The sequence below is a fragment of the Biomphalaria glabrata genome, chromosome 11 (assembly GCF_947242115.1).
Source record: "Biomphalaria glabrata chromosome 11, xgBioGlab47.1, whole genome shotgun sequence".
Taxonomy (NCBI): Eukaryota; Metazoa; Mollusca; class Gastropoda; family Planorbidae; genus Biomphalaria; species Biomphalaria glabrata.
In genome coordinates, this window is record NC_074721.1 from 37,898,204 (window position 1) to 37,918,701 (window position 20,498).

Sequence of the window (20,498 nt, forward strand, 5' to 3'; positions counted from 1 at the left end):
CGCTTTCATTAAAGATGTTGATCCCTTTTCCTATATAATACACAAAAAAAGGACTTCAAAGATTTTTACCCAAATAATTAGAGCGTACAGTATCGTTCTTATTTTGTTAACAATAACTGTAGGTACAGATCAGAACATACCATGCCCTATACAGACGGTACATACAGTAACTACTTTTCAAAAGAATTTCAAAACCCTTATTCAGGGGCGTCACTAGAGTCGGTGTCCCCCCCCCCCAAATCAACTCCCCCCCCCAACCAATTAGTTAATCAATTAGTACTAATTAATTAATTTTGTTTTATAGTGCAGAAAGGGACTAAACTCTGCCAAACTCTGCCATTTTCAGATAAATGGCAGTAGTAGGCGGTTCTTTTCCTTAGATAAGCTTTGTTTTTGTTTTTTTAAAGTATTATTTCTACTTTTGCTTGTTTGTTTTATTATTATCTTTATCGCAATGTGCTTATTTTATCTTATAGATTACAGACGTTAATTAAAAAAAGAAGATAATTACGTCGGACTAATATCTCATGTGTAAATCTAGTCATATCAGTATATTAGAGTTTTTAGTCATAGCTACCGGTCTAGCCACATATACGATAAATATTAATATTCTTTTTAGTACATTTAAATACTCTTTTCAGACCTTTTGATCTATAGGGCAGACGATGTAAAGGTCATCTGTTTCACTGGCCCACGGTTAACGAGGGTGTCATGTGGTCAGCACAACAATCAGCAACCTTTACTTTTACCCAACTATTGTCAGAGACGGGTGGACTCAGAGGAGCACTTTGATCTCGACATTTGAAATCCCAGTCTTTTCCAGGATTCGAACCACTTGGGTACCGCGCATCCTTTAGTATATTACTGGCCTAAAAATAATTTGATTCGTAAAACTGAAGATCAAAATTTTTGAATTTACAGAATCCTCAACTTTCATTGTTTTTCATTATCGACTTTAATTAAATAGCATTAAAAATTAACGAAGACAATTTGTCTTGTTTGATTAGTTAAACTCATATTTTTGGCACAAATTCAGACCAAAATAACATTCACGACAGTAAGTTACAAGTAAAGAAAGACTGACTTGGTTTGGCAGCGGATTGAAAAAAATCCCACCCTGGCAAGTCAATAAATGCTGAATGATTGGTCAAGGGCTAGAACCGAACACGAAGCAGCTTAACATTCCAGTGGGTTATTTTCTCTTGATAAGTGGTGGAGAGATCTGTCAGTCTATCGGTAGTAGGAGAAAAGCCTTGGTATATTGTGGATTGGGAGGGGGAGGAATGGTATGACCCCCAGGGCCGGCCTTAGGTTATTGTAGGCCAATGAATAGGGTCGCTCCAAATGAAATATTAAAAAACAAAAAATTTAGACCGAAAAATGCGCCATGAATTATAGACCGTCCTGTATCTAGATCTAAATCAACAAATACGTTATATCGTATAGCGCCGATAGCAATAGCATATATTATGGACGACTCATGATCACCTGAGATGAACTCCTATTGAAAAATCAGAGCAGGAAGGACTAGTCCTCCCGTAGTGCTCTGTCAAGAAACTTAGCCGTCCGGCGTAGTGCCTCGTAGCTACCATACAAGTCGAGTGACTGCTCAGACAGGTCCCCCCCCCCCCTTTAGCTCTCGGAGCTGGGTACACTCGTACAAGACATGCGACACTGTTTCGACGCTCTCTCCACAGTGACGGCATCGGGAGTCAAAGTTAGTGCGGAACCGGGCAAAGTATGCCCCGATAGGACAGTGTTCCGTCCTGCACTGCGCAACTATTGTCTGCTCTGACCTCTTCAGTCGCCACCATGGATCGTCGCGATCTGGGTGACGCATGCGCTGCCAGACACCACGTGCTCTGTCGGATTCCTCCCAGGACTTTAACCACTTCTCATGAATGAGTGCTCGGATTTGTGCCGTTACTTGTAAGTACGTGCTTGGTGCTTCGAGGTGTGTGGCTGCCATTGCACCTTCCCTTGCGAGGGCGTCTGCCGTTTCATTGCCCCTCACGCCGCAATGTGAAGGCGCCCACTGCATGAAAACGACAGCTCCAATAGCTCGGCGGATGTTATCTGCGGCGCCGATTGCCTCTTCTATTACGGGCGACCCTCCCCCGCCGCCACCCATAGCTTGGAGACTGGAGCGAGAGTCGGTGACCAGTACCACCGTGGTGGCGTTAGTCTCGCGTTGGAGCATTCGGGCCCTAATGACCTCGAACGCCCGGGTTATCCCTGTAAGCTCAGCGTCCATGGAGCATGCAACGTAGCCGAATGGGCCAGAGAGCCGATCTGGTTCAATCCGGTCGGGGTAGTCTATAAAGGCCCCATACCCCGATCTGTCGGGGTCCCTCATTACCGACCCATCGGTATAACAGAAAATGGCATCTGATGGGAAGGTTTTTAGTGTTATGGATGCCAAATTTTGTAGTATGGCAGGTGTTAATCGCCTCTTAGTGGCTCCCTCTTGTCCTACCAGGGACAGATTTATGTGTGGGGCCGGCAATCTCCTCCACGGAGGGCACGTACTAATTCTATGGATAGGTACTCTGTCGGTGGAGAGCCCAGCTGTTTTGGACAAATTGACCGCTATGTGGAGGAACGATCGCATTTTAATGCGGTTCCTCTCTCTCTCCACTGACGCACTAATATAGAGGTGGGTAGCCTAGAGTCGCCCCTTTTATAGCGCTCATAGGCCAAAAGTACTGCCCTCTCCCTCCTAAGGTGTAGGGGGCGCCACGTTAGTAAGAATTTCAGCAGCGTTTGTTGGGCTTGTCCGAAAGGTGCCACAAATGAACCGTAGAGCCTGTGCTTGTACCCGGTCGAGTGATTCGAGGGCAGTTTTACTAGCATATACTTGAGCTGTATAGCTGTATTCTATTTGTGATCTGACTGCCCCTAAGTACAATGTGCGTAGCATGTCAGCTTTGGCACCCCACTTGTGCTGGCCAGCTTTCTTAATAACGCCAACTTCTCCGAGGCTTTTCGTTATACTTCCTGGACGTGCTGGAGCATTGACAGTTTTCTATCCTGGGTCACCCCTAGATATTTTGGCGTATTTTCACGCTGGAGTCGCAGCCCACCGAGTTAAAGCTCGAATGGAGCCTTAAAAATGTCGATCCCTAGGCTGAACAGGAACCAGGTCGTTTTGGCAACGTTTATCTGAATCTGACATTTGTCGCATGGTATAAAATTACAAAATGGTTTCTAAAATACATCATTATAAAAATTTGACAAATAAAAAGAATCTTTCATAATATTTATTTTAACAAAATATATTGTTTTACAATATAGTACATTTATAATACTTACCAATTTTACTTTTAATATTTAATTTATATAAAACGAAAACATCGGCCCTATTAATTTGACACACCTATATAAATTTAAAATTATTTCAACCTCTTTGCAATGACCATCACATGACCTGTAAAGAAACCAAAGTGCTTGCTTGATTCGTAGTCATATAAAAGAAAGACTCAAACATTTAAAACATGTACTCATCACTGCAGTTTTTTATAATTATTTTTAAAAAGGCTATGGCTGACCGGATAAAAATTCTTTGCTGAACGCAGTTGTACAGACTGATGTTTGCTTTCCAATTGTACATAATGTGTTGGACCGTTGGAGTATTACTAGAGATCCGCTAACGGTTGTTCTCTAGTCCTCACTGTCTTTAACTTGGATAACATCTCTTAAATTTTCAATTACAATTTATTCGGTCATTTCGATATCATTTTTTACAGGACTTTAAACGATGTCTTATGAGTCTGACGGTGCAGTAGATTTGACAGAGTTGTAAATTTCCTTTTATTGGAAGGGTAATGACGAGCGGTTGTAAAACGGGGTTTCGTCCATTCTCCTGATTACCACATCTTTTTGTAAATATTAAAAAAATTAATTTATTGGCTAGTTTCTCTCCAACCTGTGGAAGTTTACCTAAAACGGGGTGAACTCCAACTTTTATTCCCCCTTTTTAGTTAAGAACGGGTAAGCGAGTTACATCTCTTTGCTTTATATACTAAAAAAAAAAAAGCCAGCAAAACGAATCTTATGAGAGAGAAGAATGGCACAACTTGAAGCGTTCTATCCAAGGAGCGCTGTGATTTCCGAGAATTTGCTTAGGAACAAGAACCTTTTTTTTAACGTTGGTGCATAGATGATAAAGTATGTCCACTTTCTAGACGATTCTTGCATATCAGGGTGCCAATGGAGCCATTGAGAATAAATACTAAATCTGCATATAGAAATCAGGAAAAAGAATAAATAAGTTTGTACTTTAACATTTTGGCTGGCAAACAAGGAGGATTTCCTAAATACTGTAGGGAGGCGAACATTGAGCTGGTTCGGACATATTGATAGGCAGTTTTCGCTGTCAAAATCATCCTAAATAAATGTACAAAATAATAAAATTACCAATATAATATAGGTAATTGACGTCAAAAAACAAGACCGGCATTTTTCTTGTTTTCTGATCAGGATAGCTGCTTAATTTTAGGAGTGGGAAAAAATGTGTTAGCGAACCTTAACAGCAGCCCAGAGAAATTTTGTATCAGATAATGATAAAAATAGTTAAAATAGAAAGCACTGAATATATTTTCTGACAAAATAGCAAGTTTTAAATTATATTGATACAGTTATTCATTTGTTCAAAAATTTATGACTTAAAACATAAAAATAAAAATTTACATCTTCTGGGATTCGGACTCTCCACCTTTAGCATGAAAAACCTCTGTTCTACGCAAGTGCCACACGACACAGTTTGTAAACGAAAATCTTGGCTATTTAAAAAGTTTTTTAATTTCATGTTTTTGCTAAAACATAAATCTACAATTGTTTAATAAGATTTTTGCAATTAGTTCTTCAAAATGTTGAGCTTTATATGAATTATTACATTTTATATGTTTTTAAACACTATTAGTAAAAAGAAAGAGTATTTTTTTTACCGACACTATATTTGACATTTATAATTCTAAATCTAGTAATATTTATATAAACTAAAAATAGATGACATCTTTTCCAAGAGTTATCCATCCTTCAAGGAATAACCTTTCCGTTTTTTATTTTCGTAGTACAACGACATAGAGAACTCTATAGGTGTTTAAAGAAGAAAATTTTGCATTTTTTATTAAAATAAATTTCAATTTACTGTAAATTTGCAAAGTGGTATAAAATTACTAAATTGTTTCTAAAATACATCATAATAAAAATTTGACAAATAAAAAGAATCTTTCCTAATATTTATTTTAACAAAATATATTGTTTTACAATATAGTATATTTATAATACTTACTATTTTACTTTTAATATTTAATTTATATAAAAAGAAAACATCGGCGCTATTAATTTGACACACCGATATGAATTTAAAATTATTTCAACCTCTTTGCAATGACCATCACATGACCTGTTAAGAAACCAAAGTGCTTGCTTGATTCGTAGTCATATAAAAGAAAGACTCAAACATTCAAAACATGTACTCATCACTGCAATTTTTTATAATTATTTTTAAAAAGGCTATGGCTGACCGGATAAAAATTCTTTGCTGTACAGGCTAATGTTTGCTTATCATTTGTACTTAATGTGTTGGACCGTTGGAGCATTACTAGAGATCCGCTAACGGTTGTTCTCTAGTCCTCTCTGTCTTTAACTTGGATAACATCTCTTTCATTTTCAATTACAATGTATTTGGTCATTTCGATATCATTTTTTACAGGACTTTAAACGATGTCTTATGAGTCTGACGGTGCAGAAGATTTGACAGAGTTGTAAATTTCCTTTTATTTGAACGGTAATGACGAGCGGTTGTAAAACGGGGTTTCGTCCATTCTCCTAATTACCAGATCTTTTTGTAAATATTAAAAAAAAATAATTTATTGGCTAGTTTCTCTCCAACCTGTGGAAGTTTACCTAAAACGGGGTGAACTCCAACTTTTATTCCCCCTTTTTAGTTAAGAACGGGTAAGCGAGTTACATCTCTTTGCTTTATATACTAAAAAAAAAAAAGCCAGCAAAACGAATCTTATGAGAGAGAAGAATGGCACAACTTGAAGCGTTCTATCCAAGGAGCGCTGTGATTTCCGAGAATTTGCTTAGGAACAAGAACCTTTTTTTTAACGTTGGTGCATAGATGATAAAGTATGTCCACTTTCTAGACGATTCTTGCATATCAGGGTGCCAATGGAGCCATTGAGAATAAATACTAAATCTGCATATAGAAATCAGGAAAAAGAATAAATAAGTTTGTACTTTAACATTTTGGCTGGCAAACAAGGAGGATTTCCTAAATACTGTAGGGAGGCGAACATTGAGCTGGTTCGGACATATTGATAGGCAGTTTTCGCTGTCAAAATCATCCTAAATAAATGTACAAAATAATAAAATTACCAATATAATATAGGTGATTGACGTCAAAAAACAAGACCGGCAATTTTCTTGTTTTCTGATCAGGATAGCTGCTTAATTTTAGGAGTGGGAAAAAATGTGTTAGCGAACCGTAACAGCAGCCCAGAGAAATTTTGTATCAGATAATGATAAAAATAGTTAAAATAGAAAGCTATGAATATATTTTCTGACAAAATAGCAAGTTTTAAATTATATTGATACAGTTATTCATTTGTTCAAAAATTTATGACTTAAAACATAAAAATAAAAATTTACATCTTCTGGGATTCGAACTCTCTACCTTTAGCATGAAAAACCTCTGTTCTACGCAAGTGCCACACGACACAGTTTGTAAACGAAAATCTTGGCTATTTAAAAAGTTTTTTAATTTCATGTTTTGCTAAAACATAAATCTACAATTGTTTAGTAAGATTTTTGCAATTAGTTCTTCAAAATGTTGAGCTTTCTATGAATTATTACATTTTATATGTTTTTAAACACTATTAGTAAAAAGAAAGAGTATTTTTTTTACCGACACTATATTTGACATTTATAATTCTAAATCTAGTAATATTTATATAAACTAAAAATAGATGACATCTTTTCCAAGAGTTATCCATCCTTCAAGGAATAACCTTTCCGTTTTTTATTTTCGTAGTACAACGACATAGAGAACTCTATAGGTGTTTAAAGAAGAAAATTTTGCATATTTTATTAAAATAAATTTCAATTTACTGTAAATTTGCAAAGTGGTATAAAATTACTAAATTGTTTATATAATATATCATAATAAAAATTTGACAAATACAAAGAATCTTTCCTAATATTTATTTTAACAAAATATATTGTTTTACAATATAGTATATTTATAATACTTACCAATTTTACTTTTAATATTTAATTTATATAAAACGAAAACATCGGCGCTATAAATTAGACGCACAGATATAAGATTAAAATTATTTCAACCTCTTTGCAATGACCATCACATGACCTGTTAAGAAACCAAAGTGCTTGCTTGATTCGTAGTCATATAAAAGAAAGACAAACATTTAAAACATGTACTCATCACTGCAGTTTTTTATAATTATTTTTAAAAAGGCTATGGCTGACTGGATAAAAATTCTTTGCTGAACGCAGTTGTACAGGCTAATGTTTGCTTATCATTTGTACTTAATGTGTTGGACCGTTGGAGCATTACTAGAGATCCGCTAACGGTTGTTCTCTAGTCCTCTCTGTCTTTAACTTGGATAACATCTCTTTAATTTTCATTTACAATGTGTTTGGTCATTTCGATATCATTTTTTACAGGACTTTAAACGATGTCTTATGAGTCTGACGGTGCAGTAGATTTGACAGAGTTTTAAATTTCCTTTTATTTGAACGGTAATGACGAGCGGTTGTAATACGGGGTTTCGTCCATTCTCCTGATTACCAGATCTTTTTGTAAATATTAAAAAAAATTAATTTATTGGCTAGTTTCTCTCCAACCTGTGGAAGTTTACCTAAAACGGGGTGAACTCCAACTTTTATTCCCCCTTTTTAGTTAAGAACGGGTAAGCGAGTTACATCCCTTTGCTTTATATAAATACTAAAAAAAAAAATCCAGCAAAACGAATCTTATGAGAGAGAAGAATGGCACAACTTGAAGCGTTCTATCCAAGGAGCGCTGTGATTTCCGAGAATTTGCTTAGGAACAAGAACCTTTTTTTTAACGTTGGTGCATAGATGATAAAGTATGTCCACTTTCTAGACGATTCTTGCATATCAGGGTGCCAATGGAGCCATTGAGAATAAATACTAAATCTGCATATAGAAATCAGGAAAAAGAATAAATAAGTTTGTACTTTAACATTTTGGCTGGCAAACAAGGAGGATTTCCTAAATACTGTAGGGAGGCGAACATTGAGCTGGTTCGGACATATTGATAGGCAGTTTTCGCTGTCAAAATCATCCTAAATAAATGTACAAAATAATAAAATTACCAATATAATATAGGTGATTGACGTCAAAAAACAAGACCGGCATTTTTCTTGTTTTCTGATCAGGATAGCTGCTTAATTTTAGGAGTGGGAAAAAATGTGTTAGAAAACCGTAACAGCAGCCCAGAGAAATTTTGTATCAGATAATGATAAAAATAGTTAAAATAGAAAGCACTGAATATATTTTCTGACAAAATATAAAGTTTTAAATTATATTGATACAGTTATTCATTTGTTCAAAAATTTATGACTTAAAACATAAAAATAAAAATTTACATCTTCTGGGATTCGAACTCTCTACCTTTAGCATGAAAAACCTCTGTTCTACGCAAGTGCCACACGACACAGTTTGTAAACGAAAATCTTGGCTATTTAAAAAGTTTTTTAATTTCATGTTTTGCTAAAACATAAATCTACAATTGTTTAGTAAGATTTTTGCAATAAGTTCTTCAAAATGTTGAGCTTTATATGAATTATTACATTTTATATGTTTTTAAACACTATTAGTAAAAAGAAAGAGTATTTTTTTTACCGACACTATATTTGACATTTATAATTCTAAATCTAGTAATATTTATATAAACTAAAAATAGATGACATCTTTTCCAAGAGTTATCCATCCTTCAAGGAATAACCTTTCCGTTTTTTATTTTCGTAGTACAACGACATAGAGAACTCTATAGGTGTTTAAAGAAGAAAATTTTGCATTTTTTATTAAAATAAATTTCAATTTACTGTAAATTTGCAAAGTGGTATAAAATTACTAAATTGTTTCTAAAATACATCATAATAAAAATTTGACAAATAAAAAGAATCTTTCCTAATATTTATTTTAACAAAATATATTGTTTTACAATATAGTATATTTATAATACTTACCTATTTTACTTTTAATATTTAATTTATATAAAACGAAAACATCGGCACTATTAATTAGACGCATCGATATAAATTTAAAATTATTTCAACCTCTTTGCAATGACCATCACATGACCTGTTAAGAAACCAAAGTGCTTGCTTGATTCGTAGTCATATAAAAGAAAGACTCAAACATTTAAAACATGTACTCATCACTGCAGTTTTTTATAATTATTTTTAAAAAAGCTATGGCTGACCGGATAAAAATTCTTTGCTGAACGCAGTTGTACAGGCTAATGTTTGCTTATCATTTGTACTTAATGTGTTGGAACGTTGGAGCATTACTAGAGATCCGCTAACGGTTGTTCTCTAGTCCTCTCTGTCTTTAACTTGGATATCATCTCTTTTGTTTTCCATTGCCGTGTATTTGGTCATTTCGATATCATTTTTTACAGGACTTTAAACGATGTCTTATGAGTCTGACGGTGCAGTAGATTTGACAGAGTTGTAAATTTCCTTTTATTTGAACGGTAATGACGAGCGGTTGTAAAACGGGGTTTCGTCTATTCTCTTGATTACCAGATCTTTTTGTAAATATTAAAAAAATTAATTTATTGGCTAGTTTCTCTCCAACCTGTGGAAGTTTACCTAAAACGGGGTGAACTCCAACTTTTATTCCCCCTTTTTAGTTAAGAACGGGTAAGCGAGTTACATCCCTTTGCTTTATATACTAAAAAAAAAAAAAGCCAGCAAAACGAATCTTATGAGAGAGAAGAATGGCACAACTTAAAGCGTTCTATCCAAGGAGCGCTGTGATTTCCGAGAATTTGCTTAGGAACAAGAACCTTTTTTTTAACGTTGGTGCATAGATGATAAAGTATGTCCACTTTCTAGACGATTCTTGCATATCAGGGTGCCAATGGAGCCATTGAGAATAAATACTAAATCTGCATATAGAAATCAGGAAAAAGAATAAATAAGTTTGTACTTTAACATTTTGGCTTGCAAACAAGGAGGATTTCCTAAATACTGTAGGGAGGCGAACATTGAGCTGGTTCGGACATATTGATAGGCAGTTTTCGCTGTCAAAATCATCCTAAATAAATGTACAAAATAATAAAATTACCAATATAATATAGGTGATTGACGTCAAAAAACAAGACCGGCATTTTTCTTGTTTTCTGATAAGGATAGCTGCTTAATTTTAGGAGTGGGAAAAAATGTGTTAGCGAACCGTAACTGCAGCCCAGAGAAATTTTGTATCAGATAATGATAAAAATAGTTAAAAAAGAAAGCACTGAATATATTTTCTGACAAAAAAGCAAGTTTTAAATTATATTGATACAGTTATTCATTTGTTCAAAAATTTATGACTTAAAACATAAAAATAAAAATTTACATCTTCTGGGATTCGAACTCTCTACATTTAGCATGAAAAACCTCTGTTCTACGCAAGTGCCACACGACACAGTTTGTAAACGAAAATCTTGGCTATTTAAAAAGTTTTTTAATTTCATGTTTTGCTAAAACATAAATCTACAATTGTTTAGTAAGATTTTTGCAATTAGTTCTTCAAAATGTTGAGCTTTATATGAATTATTACATTTTATATGTTTTTAAACACTATTAGTAAAAAGAAAGAGTATTTTTTTTACCGACACTATATTTGACATTTATAATTCTAAATCTAGTAATATTTATATAAACTAAAAATAGATGACATCTTTTCCAAGAGTTATCCATCCTTCAAGGAATAACCTTTCCGTTTTTTATTTTCGTAGTACAACGACATAGAGAACTCTATAGGTGTTTAAAGAAGAAAATTTTGCATTTTTTATTAAAATAAATTTCAATTTACTGTAAATTTGCAAAGTGGTATAAAATTACTAAATTGTTTCTAAAATACATCATAATAAAAATTTGACAAATAAAAAGAATCTTTCCTAATATTTATTTTAACAAAATATATTGTTTTACAATATAGTATATTTATAATACTTACCAATTTTACTTTTAATATTTAATTTATATAAAACGAAAACATCGGCGCTATTAATTTGACGCACCGATATAAATTTAAAATTATTTCAACCTCTTTGCAATGACCATCACATGACCTGTTAAGAAACCAAAGTGCTTGCTTGATTCGTAGTCATATAAAAGAAATACTCAAACATTTAAAACATGTACTCATCACTGCAGTTTTTTATAATTATTTTTAAAAAGGCTATGGCTGACCGGATAAAAATTCTTTGCTGAACGCAGTTGTACAGGCTAATGTTTGCTTATCATTTGTACTTAATGTGTTGGACCGTTGGAGCATTACTAGAGATCCGCTAACGGTTGTTCTCTAGTCCTCTCTGTCTTTAACTTGGATAACATCTCTTTAATTTTCCATTACAATGTGTTTGGTAATTTCGATATCATTTTTTACATGACTTTAAACGATGTCTTATGAGTCTGACGGTGCAGTAGATTTGACAGAGTTGTAAATTTCCTTTTATTTGAACGGTAATGACGAGTGGTTGTAAAACGGGGTTTCGTCCATTCTCCTGATTACCAGATCTTTTTGTAAATATTAAAAAAATTAATTTATTGGCTAGTTTCTCTCCAACCTGTGGAAGTTTACCTAAAACGGGGTGAACTCCAACTTTTATTCCCCCTTTTTAGTTAAGAACGGGTAAGCAAGTTACATCCCTTTGCTTTATATACTAAAAAAAAAAAAGCCAGCAAAACGAATCTTATGAGAGAGAAGAATGGCACAACTTGAAGCGTTCTATCCAAGGAGCTCTGTGATTTCCGAGAATTTGCTTAGGAACAAGAACCTTTTTTTTAACGTTGGTGCATAGATGATAAAGTATGTCCACTTTCTAGACGATTCTTGCATATCAGGGTGCCAATGGAGCCATTGAGAATAAATACTAAATCTGCATATAGAAATCAGGAAAAAGAATAAATAAGTTTGTACTTTAACATTTTGGCTTGCAAACAAGGAGGATTTCCTAAATACTGTAGGGAGGCGAACATTGAGCTGGTTCGAACATATTGATAGGCAGTTTTCGCTGTCAAAATCATCCTAAATAAATGTACAAAATAATAAAATTACCAATATAATATAGGTGATTGACGTCAAAAAACAAGACCGGCATTTTTCTTGTTTTCTGATCAGGATAGCTGCTTAATTTTAGGAGTGGGAAAAAATGTGTTAGCGAACCGTAACTGCAGCCCAGAGAAATTTTGTATCAGATAATGATAAAAATAGTTAAAAAAGAAAGCACTGAATATATTTTCTGACAAAAAAGCAAGTTTTAAATTATATTGATACAGTTATTCATTTGTTCAAAAATTTATGACTTAAAACATAAAAATAAAAATTTACATCTTCTGGGATTCGAACTCTCTACATTTAGCATGAAAAACCTCTGTTCTACGCAAGTGCCACACGACACAGTTTGTAAACGAAAATCTTGGCTATTTAAAAAGTTTTTTAATTTCATGTTTTGCTAAAACATAAATCTACAATTGTTTAGTAAGATTTTTGCAATTAGTTCTTCAAAATGTTGAGCTTTATATGAATTATTACATTTTATATGTTTTTAAACACTATTAGTAAAAAGAAAGAGTATTTTTTTTACCGACACTATATTTGACATTTATAATTCTAAATCTAGTAATATTTATATAAACTAAAAATAGATGACATCTTTTCCAAGAGTTATCCATCCTTCAAGGAATAACCTTTCCGTTTTTTATTTTCGTAGTACAACGACATAGAGAACTCTATAGGTGTTTAAAGAAGAAAATTTTGCATTTTTTATTAAAATAAATTTCAATTTACTGTAAATTTGCAAAGTGGTATAAAATTACTAAATTGTTTCTAAAATACATCATAATAAAAATTTGACAAATAAAAAGAATCTTTCCTAATATTTATTTTAACAAAATATATTGTTTTACAATATAGTATATTTATAATACTTACCAATTTTACTTTTAATATTTAATTTATATAAAACGAAAACATCGGCGCTATTAATTTGACGCACCGATATAAATATAAAATTATTTCAACCTCTTTGCAATGACCATCACATGACCTGTTAAGAAACCAAAGTGCTTGCTTGACTCGTAGTCATATAAAAGAAATACTCAAACATTTAAAACATGTACTCATCACTGCATTTTTTATAATTATTTTTAAAAAGGCTATGGCTGACTGGATAAAAATTCTTTGCTGAACGCAGTTGTACAGGCTAATGTTTGCTTATCATTTGTACTTAATGTGTTGGACCGTTGGAGCATTACTAGAGATCCGCTAACGGTTGTTCTCTAGTCCTCTCTGTCTTTAACTTGGATAACATCTCTTTAATTTTTAATTACAATGCGTATGGTCATTTCGATATCATTTTTTACAGGACTTTAAACGATGTCTTATGAGTCTGACGTTGCAGTAGATTTGACAGAGTTGTAATTTTCCTTTTTTTTGAACGGTAATGACGAGCGGTTGTAAAACGGGGTTTCGTCCATTCTCCTGATTACCAGATCTTTTTGTAAATATTAAAAAAATTAATTTATTGGCTAGTTTCTCTCCAACCTGTGGAAGTTTACCTAAAACGGGGTGAACTCCAACTTTTATTCCCCCTTTTTAGTTAAGAACGGGTAAGCGAGTTACATCCCTTTGCTTTATATACTAAAAAAAAAAGCCAGCAAAACGAATCTTAAGAGAGAGAAGAATGGCACAACTTGAAGCGTTCTATCCAAGGAGCGCTGTGATTTCCGAGAATTTGCTTAGGAACAAGAACCTTTTTTTTAACGTTGGTGCATAGATGATAAAGTATGTCCACTTTCTAGACGATTCTTGCATATCAGGGTGCCAATGGAGCCATTGAGAATAAATACTAAATCTGCATATAGAAATCAGGAAAAAGAATAAATAAGTTTGTACTTTTACATTTTGGCTTGCAAACAAGGAGGATTTCCTAAATACTGTAGGGAGGCGAACATTGAGCTGGTTCGGACATATTGATAGGCAGTTTTCGCTGTCAAAATCATCCTAAATAAATGTACAAAATAATAAAATTACCAATATAATATAGGTGATTGACGTCAAAAAACAAGACCGGCATTTTTCTTGTTTTCTGATCAGGATAGCTGCTTAATTTTAGGAGTGGGAAAAAATGTGTTAGCGAACCGTAACTGCAGCCCAGAGAAATTTTGTATCAGATAATGATAAAAATAGTTAAAAAAGAAAGCACTGAATATATTTTCTGACAAAAAAGCAAGTTTTAAATTATATTGATACAGTTATTCATTTGTTCAAAAATTTATGACTTAAAACATAAAAATAAAAATTTACATCTTCTGGGATTCGAACTCTCTACATTTAGCATGAAAAACCTCTGTTCTACGCAAGTGCCACACGACACAGTTTGTAAAAGAAAATCTTGGCTATTTAAAAAGTTTTTTAATTTCATGTTTTGCTAAAACATAAATCTACAATTGTTTAGTAAGATTTTTGCAATTAGTTCTTCAAAATGTTGAGCTTTATATGAATTATTACATTTTATATGTTTTTAAACACTATTAGTAAAAAGAAAGAGTATTTTTTTTACCGACACTATATTTGACATTTATAATTCTAAATCTAGTAATATTTATATAAACTAAAAATAGATGACATCTTTTCCAAGAGTTATCCATCCTTCAAGGAATAACCTTTCCGTTTTTTATTTTCGTAGTACAACGACATAGAGAACTCTATAGGTGTTTAAAGAAGAAAATTTTGCATTTTTTATTAAAATAAATTTCAATTTACTGTAAATTTGCAAAGTGGTATAAAATTACTAAATTGTTTCTAAAATACATCATAATAAAAATTTGATAAATAAAAAGAATTTTTCCTAATATTTATTTTAACAAAATATATTGTTTTACAATATAGTATATTTATAATACTTACCAATTTTACTTTTAATATTTAATTTATATAAAACGAAAACATCGGCGCTATTAATTTGACGCACCGATATAAATTTAAAATTATTTCAACCTCTTTGCAATGACCATCACATGACCTGTTAAGAAACCAAAGTGCTTGCTTGATTCGTAGTCATATAAAAGAAATACTCAAACATTTAAAGCATGTACTTATCACTGCATTTTTTATAATTATTTTTAAAAAGGCTATGGCTGACTGGATAAAAATTCTTTGCTGAACGCAGTTGTACAGGCTAATGTTTACTTATCATTTGTACTTAATGTGTTGGACCGTTGGAGCATTACTAGAGATCCGCTAACGGTTGTTCTCTAGTCCTCTCTGTCTTTAACTTGGATAACATCTCTTTAATTTTCAATTACAATGTGTTTGGTCATTTCGATATCATTTTTTACAGGACTTTAAACGATGTCTTATGAGTCTGACGTTGCAGTAGATTTGACAGAGTTGTAATTTTCCTTTTTTTTGAACGGTAATGACGAGCGGTTGTAAAACGGGGTTTCGTCCATTCTCCTGATTACCAGATCTTTTTGTAAATATTAAAAAAATTAATTTATTTGCTAGTTTCTCTCCAACCTGTGGAAGTTTACCTAAAACGGGGTGAACTCCAACTTTTATTCCCCCTTTTTAGTTAAGAACGGGTAAGCGAGTTACATCCCTTTGCTTTATATACTAAAAAAAAAAGCCAGCAAAACGAATCTTATGAGAGAGAAGAATGGCACAACTTGAAGCGTTCTATCCAAGGAGCGCTGTGATTTCCGAGAATTTGCTTAGGAACAAGAACCTTTTTTTTAACGTTGGTGCATGGATGATAAAGTATGTCCACTTTCTAGACGATTCTTGCATATCAGGGTGCCAATGGAGCCATTGAGAATAAATACTAAATCTGCATATAGAAATCAGGAAAAAGAATAAATAAGTTTGTACTTTAACATTTTGGCTTGCAAACAAGGAGGATTTCCTAAATACTGTAGGGAGGCGAACATTGAGCTGGTTCGGACATATTGATAGGCAGTTTTCGCTGTCAAAATCATCCTAAATAAATGTACAAAATAATAAAATTACCAATATAATATAGGTGATTGACGTCAAAAAACAAGACCGGCATTTTTCTTGTTTTCTGATCAGGATAGCTGCTTAATTTTAGGAGTGGGAAAAAATGTGTTAGCGAACCGTAACTGCAGCCCAGAGAAATTTTGTATCAGATAATGATAAAAATAGTTAAAAAAGAAAGCACTGAATATATTTTCTGACAAAAAAGCAAGTTTTAAATTATATTGATACAGTTATTCATTTGTTCAAAAATTTATGACTTAAAACATAAAAATAAAAATTTACATCTTCTGGGATTCGAACTCTCTACATTTAGCATGAAAAACCTCTGTTCTACGCAAGTGCCACACGACACAGTTTGTAAACGAAAATCTTGGCTATTTAAAAAGTTTTTTAATTTCATGTTTTGCTAAAACATAAATCTACAATTGTTTAGTAAGATTTTTGCAATTAGTTCTTCAAAATGTTGAGCTTTATATGAATTATTACATTTTATATGTTTTTAAACACTATTAATAAAAAGAAAGAGTATTTTTTTTACCGACACTATATTTGACATTTATAATTCTAAATCTAGTAATATTTATATAAACTAAAAATAGATGACATCTTTTCCAAGAGTTATCCATCCTTCAAGGAATAACCTTTCCGTTTTTTATTTTCGTAGTACAACGACATAGAGAACTCTATAGGTGTTTAAAGAAGAAAATTTAGCATTTTTTATTAAAATTAATTTCAATTTACTGTAAATTTGCAAAGTGGTATAAAATTACTAAATTGTTTCTAAAATACGTCATAATAAAAATTTGATAAATAAAAAGAATCTTTCCTAATATTTATTTTAACAAAATATATTGTTTTACAATATAGTATATTTATAATACTTACCAATTTTACTTTTAATATTTAATTTATATAAAACGAAAACATCGGCGCTATTAATTTGACGCACCGATATAAATTTAAAATTATTTCAACCTCTTTGCAATGACCATCACATGACCTGTTAAGAAACCAAAGTGCTTGCTTGATTCGTAGTCATATAAAAGAAATACTCAAACATTTAAAGCATGTACTCATCACTGCATTTTTTATAATTATTTTTAAAAAGGCTATGGCTGACTGGATAAAAATTCTTTGCTGAACGCAGTTGTACAGGCTAATGTTTGCTTATCATTTGTACTTAATGTGTTGGACCGTTGGAGCATTACTAGAGATCCGCTAACGGTTGTTCTCTAGTCCTCTCTGTCTTTAACTTGGATAACATCTCTTTAATTTTCAATTACAATGTGTTTGGTCATTTCGATATCATTTTTTACAGGACTTTAAACGATGTCTTATGAGTCTGACGTTGCAGTAGATTTGACAGAGTTGTAATTTTCCTTTTTTTTGAACGGTAATGACGAGCGGTTGTAAAACGGGGTTTCGTCCATTCTCCTGATTACCAGATCTTTTTGTAAATATTAAAAAAATTAATTTATTTGCTAGTTTCTCTCCAACCTGTGGAAGTTTACCTAAAACGGGGTGAACTCCAACTTTTATTCCCCCTTTTTAGTTAAGAACGGGTAAGCGAGTTACATCCCTTTGCTTTATATACTAAAAAAAAAAAGCCAGCAAAACGAATCTTATGAGAGAGAAGAATGGCACAACTTGAAGCGTTCTATCCAAGGAGCGCTGTGATTTCCGAGAATTTGCTTAGGAACAAGAACCTTTTTTTTAACGTTGGTGCATGGATGATAAAGTATGTCCACTTTCTAGACGATTCTTGCATATCAGGGTGCCAATGGAGCCATTGAGAATAAATACTAAATCTGCATATAGAAATCAGGAAAAAGAATAAATAAGTTTGTACTTTAACATTTTGGCTTGCAAACAAGGAGGATTTCCTAAATACTGTAGGGAGGCGAACATTGAGCTGGTTCGGACATATTGATAGGCAGTTTTCGCTGTCAAAATCATCCTAAATAAATGTACAAAATAATAAAATTACCAATATAATATAGGTGATTGACGTCAAAAAACAAGACCGGCATTTTTCTTGTTTTCTGATCAGGATAGCTGCTTAATTTTAGGAGTGGGAAAAAATGTGTTAGCGAACCGTAACTGCAGCCCAGAGAAATTTTGTATCAGATAATGATAAAAATAGTTAAAAAAGAAAGCACTGAATATATTTTCTGACAAAAAAGCAAGTTTTAAATTATATTGATACAGTTATTCATTTGTTCAAAAATTTATGACTTAAAACATAAAAATAAAAATTTACATCTTCTGGGATTCGAACTCTCTACATTTAGCATAAAAAACCTCTGTTCTACGCAAGTGCCACACGACACAGTTTGTAAACGAAAATCTTGGCTATTTAAAAAGTTTTTTAATTTCATGTTTTGCTAAATCATAAATCTACAATTGTTTAGTAAGATTTTTGCAATTAGTTCTTCAAAATGTTGAGCTTTATATGAATTATTACATTTTATATGTTTTTAAACACTATTAATAAAAAGAAAGAGTATTTTTTTTACCGACACTATATTTGACATTTATAATTCTAAATCTAGTAATATTTATATAAACTAAAAATAGATGACATCTTTTCCAAGAGTTATCCATCCTTCAAGGAATAACCTTTCCGTTTTTTATTTTCGTAGTACAACGACATAGAGAACTCTATAGGTGTTTAAAGAAGAAAATTTAGCATTTTTTATTAAAATTAATTTCAATTTACTGTAAATTTGCAAAGTGGTATAAAATTACTAAATTGTTTCTAAAATACGTCATAATAAAAATTTGATAAATAAAAAGAATCTTTCCTAATATTTATTTTAACAAAATATATTGTTTTACAATATAGTATATTTATAATACTTACCAATTTTACTTTTAATATTTAATTTATATAAAACGAAAACATCGGCGCTATTAATTTGACGCACCGATATAAATTTAAAATTATTTCAACCTCTTTGCAATGACCATCACATGACCTGTTAAGAAACCAAAGTGCTTGCTTGATTCGTAGTCATATAAAAGAAATACTCAAACATTTAAAACATGTACTCATCACTGCATTTTTTATAATTATTTTTAAAAAGGCTATGGCTGACTGGATAAAAATTCTTTGCTGAACGCAGTTGTACAGGCTAATGTTTGCTTATCATTTGTACTTAATGTGTTGGACCGTTGGAGCATTACTAGAGATCCGCTAACGGTTGTTCTCTAGTCCTCTCTGTCTTTAACTTGGATAACATCTCTTTAATTTTCAATTACAATGTGTTTGGTCATTTCGATATCATTTTTTACAGGACTTTACACGATGTCTTATGAGTCTGACGTTGAAGTAGATTTGACAGAGTTGTAATTTTCCTTTTTTTTGAACGGTAATGACGAGCGGTTGTAAAACGGGGTTTCGTCCATTCTCCTGATTACCAGATCTTTTTGTAAATATTAAAAAAATTAATTTATTTGCTAGTTTCTCTCCAACCTGTGGAAGTTTACCTAAAACGGGGTGAACTCCAACTTTTATTCCCCCTTTTTAGTTAAGAACGGGTAAGCGAGTTACATCCCTTTGCTTTATATACTAAAAAAAAAAGCCAGCAAAACAAATCTTATGAGAGAGAAGAATGGCACAACTTGAAGCGTTCTATCCAAGTAGCGCTGTGATTTCCGAGAATTTGCTTAGGAACAAGAACCTTTTTTTTAACGTTGGTGCATAGATAATAAAGTATGTCCACTTTCAAGACGATTCTTGCATATCAGGGTGCCAATGGAACCATTGAGAATAAATACTAAATCTGCATATAGAAATCAGGAAAAAGAATAAATAAGTTTGTACTTTAACATTTTGGCTTGCAAACAAGGAGGATTTCCTAAATACTGTAGGGAGGCGAACATTGAGCTGGTTCGGACATATTGATAGGCAGTTTTCGCTGTCAAAATCATCCTAAATAAATGTACAAAATAATAAAATTACCAATATAATATAGGTGATTGACGTCAAAAAACAAGACCGGCATTTTTCTTGTTTTCTGATCAGGATAGCTGCTTAATTTTAGGAGTGGGAAAAAATGTGTTAGCGAACCGTAACTGCAGCCCAGAGAAATTTTGTATCAGATAATGATAAAAATAGTTAAAAAAGAAAGCACTGAATATATTTTCTGACAAAAAAGCAAGTTTTAAATTATATTGATACAGTTATTCATTTGTTCAAAAATTTATGACTTAAAACATAA

The 20,498-nt window shown here is 32.4% G+C and overlaps 1 protein-coding gene across 2 annotated transcripts in view; it reads left to right on the plus strand.

Annotated features, from left to right (window-relative positions):
* LOC106053276 (trichohyalin-like) overlaps nucleotides 1-20,498 on the plus strand; it is a 100,398-nt gene that overhangs the window by 3,745 nt on the left and 76,155 nt on the right. The gene's annotated exons all lie outside the window — the stretch shown is intronic.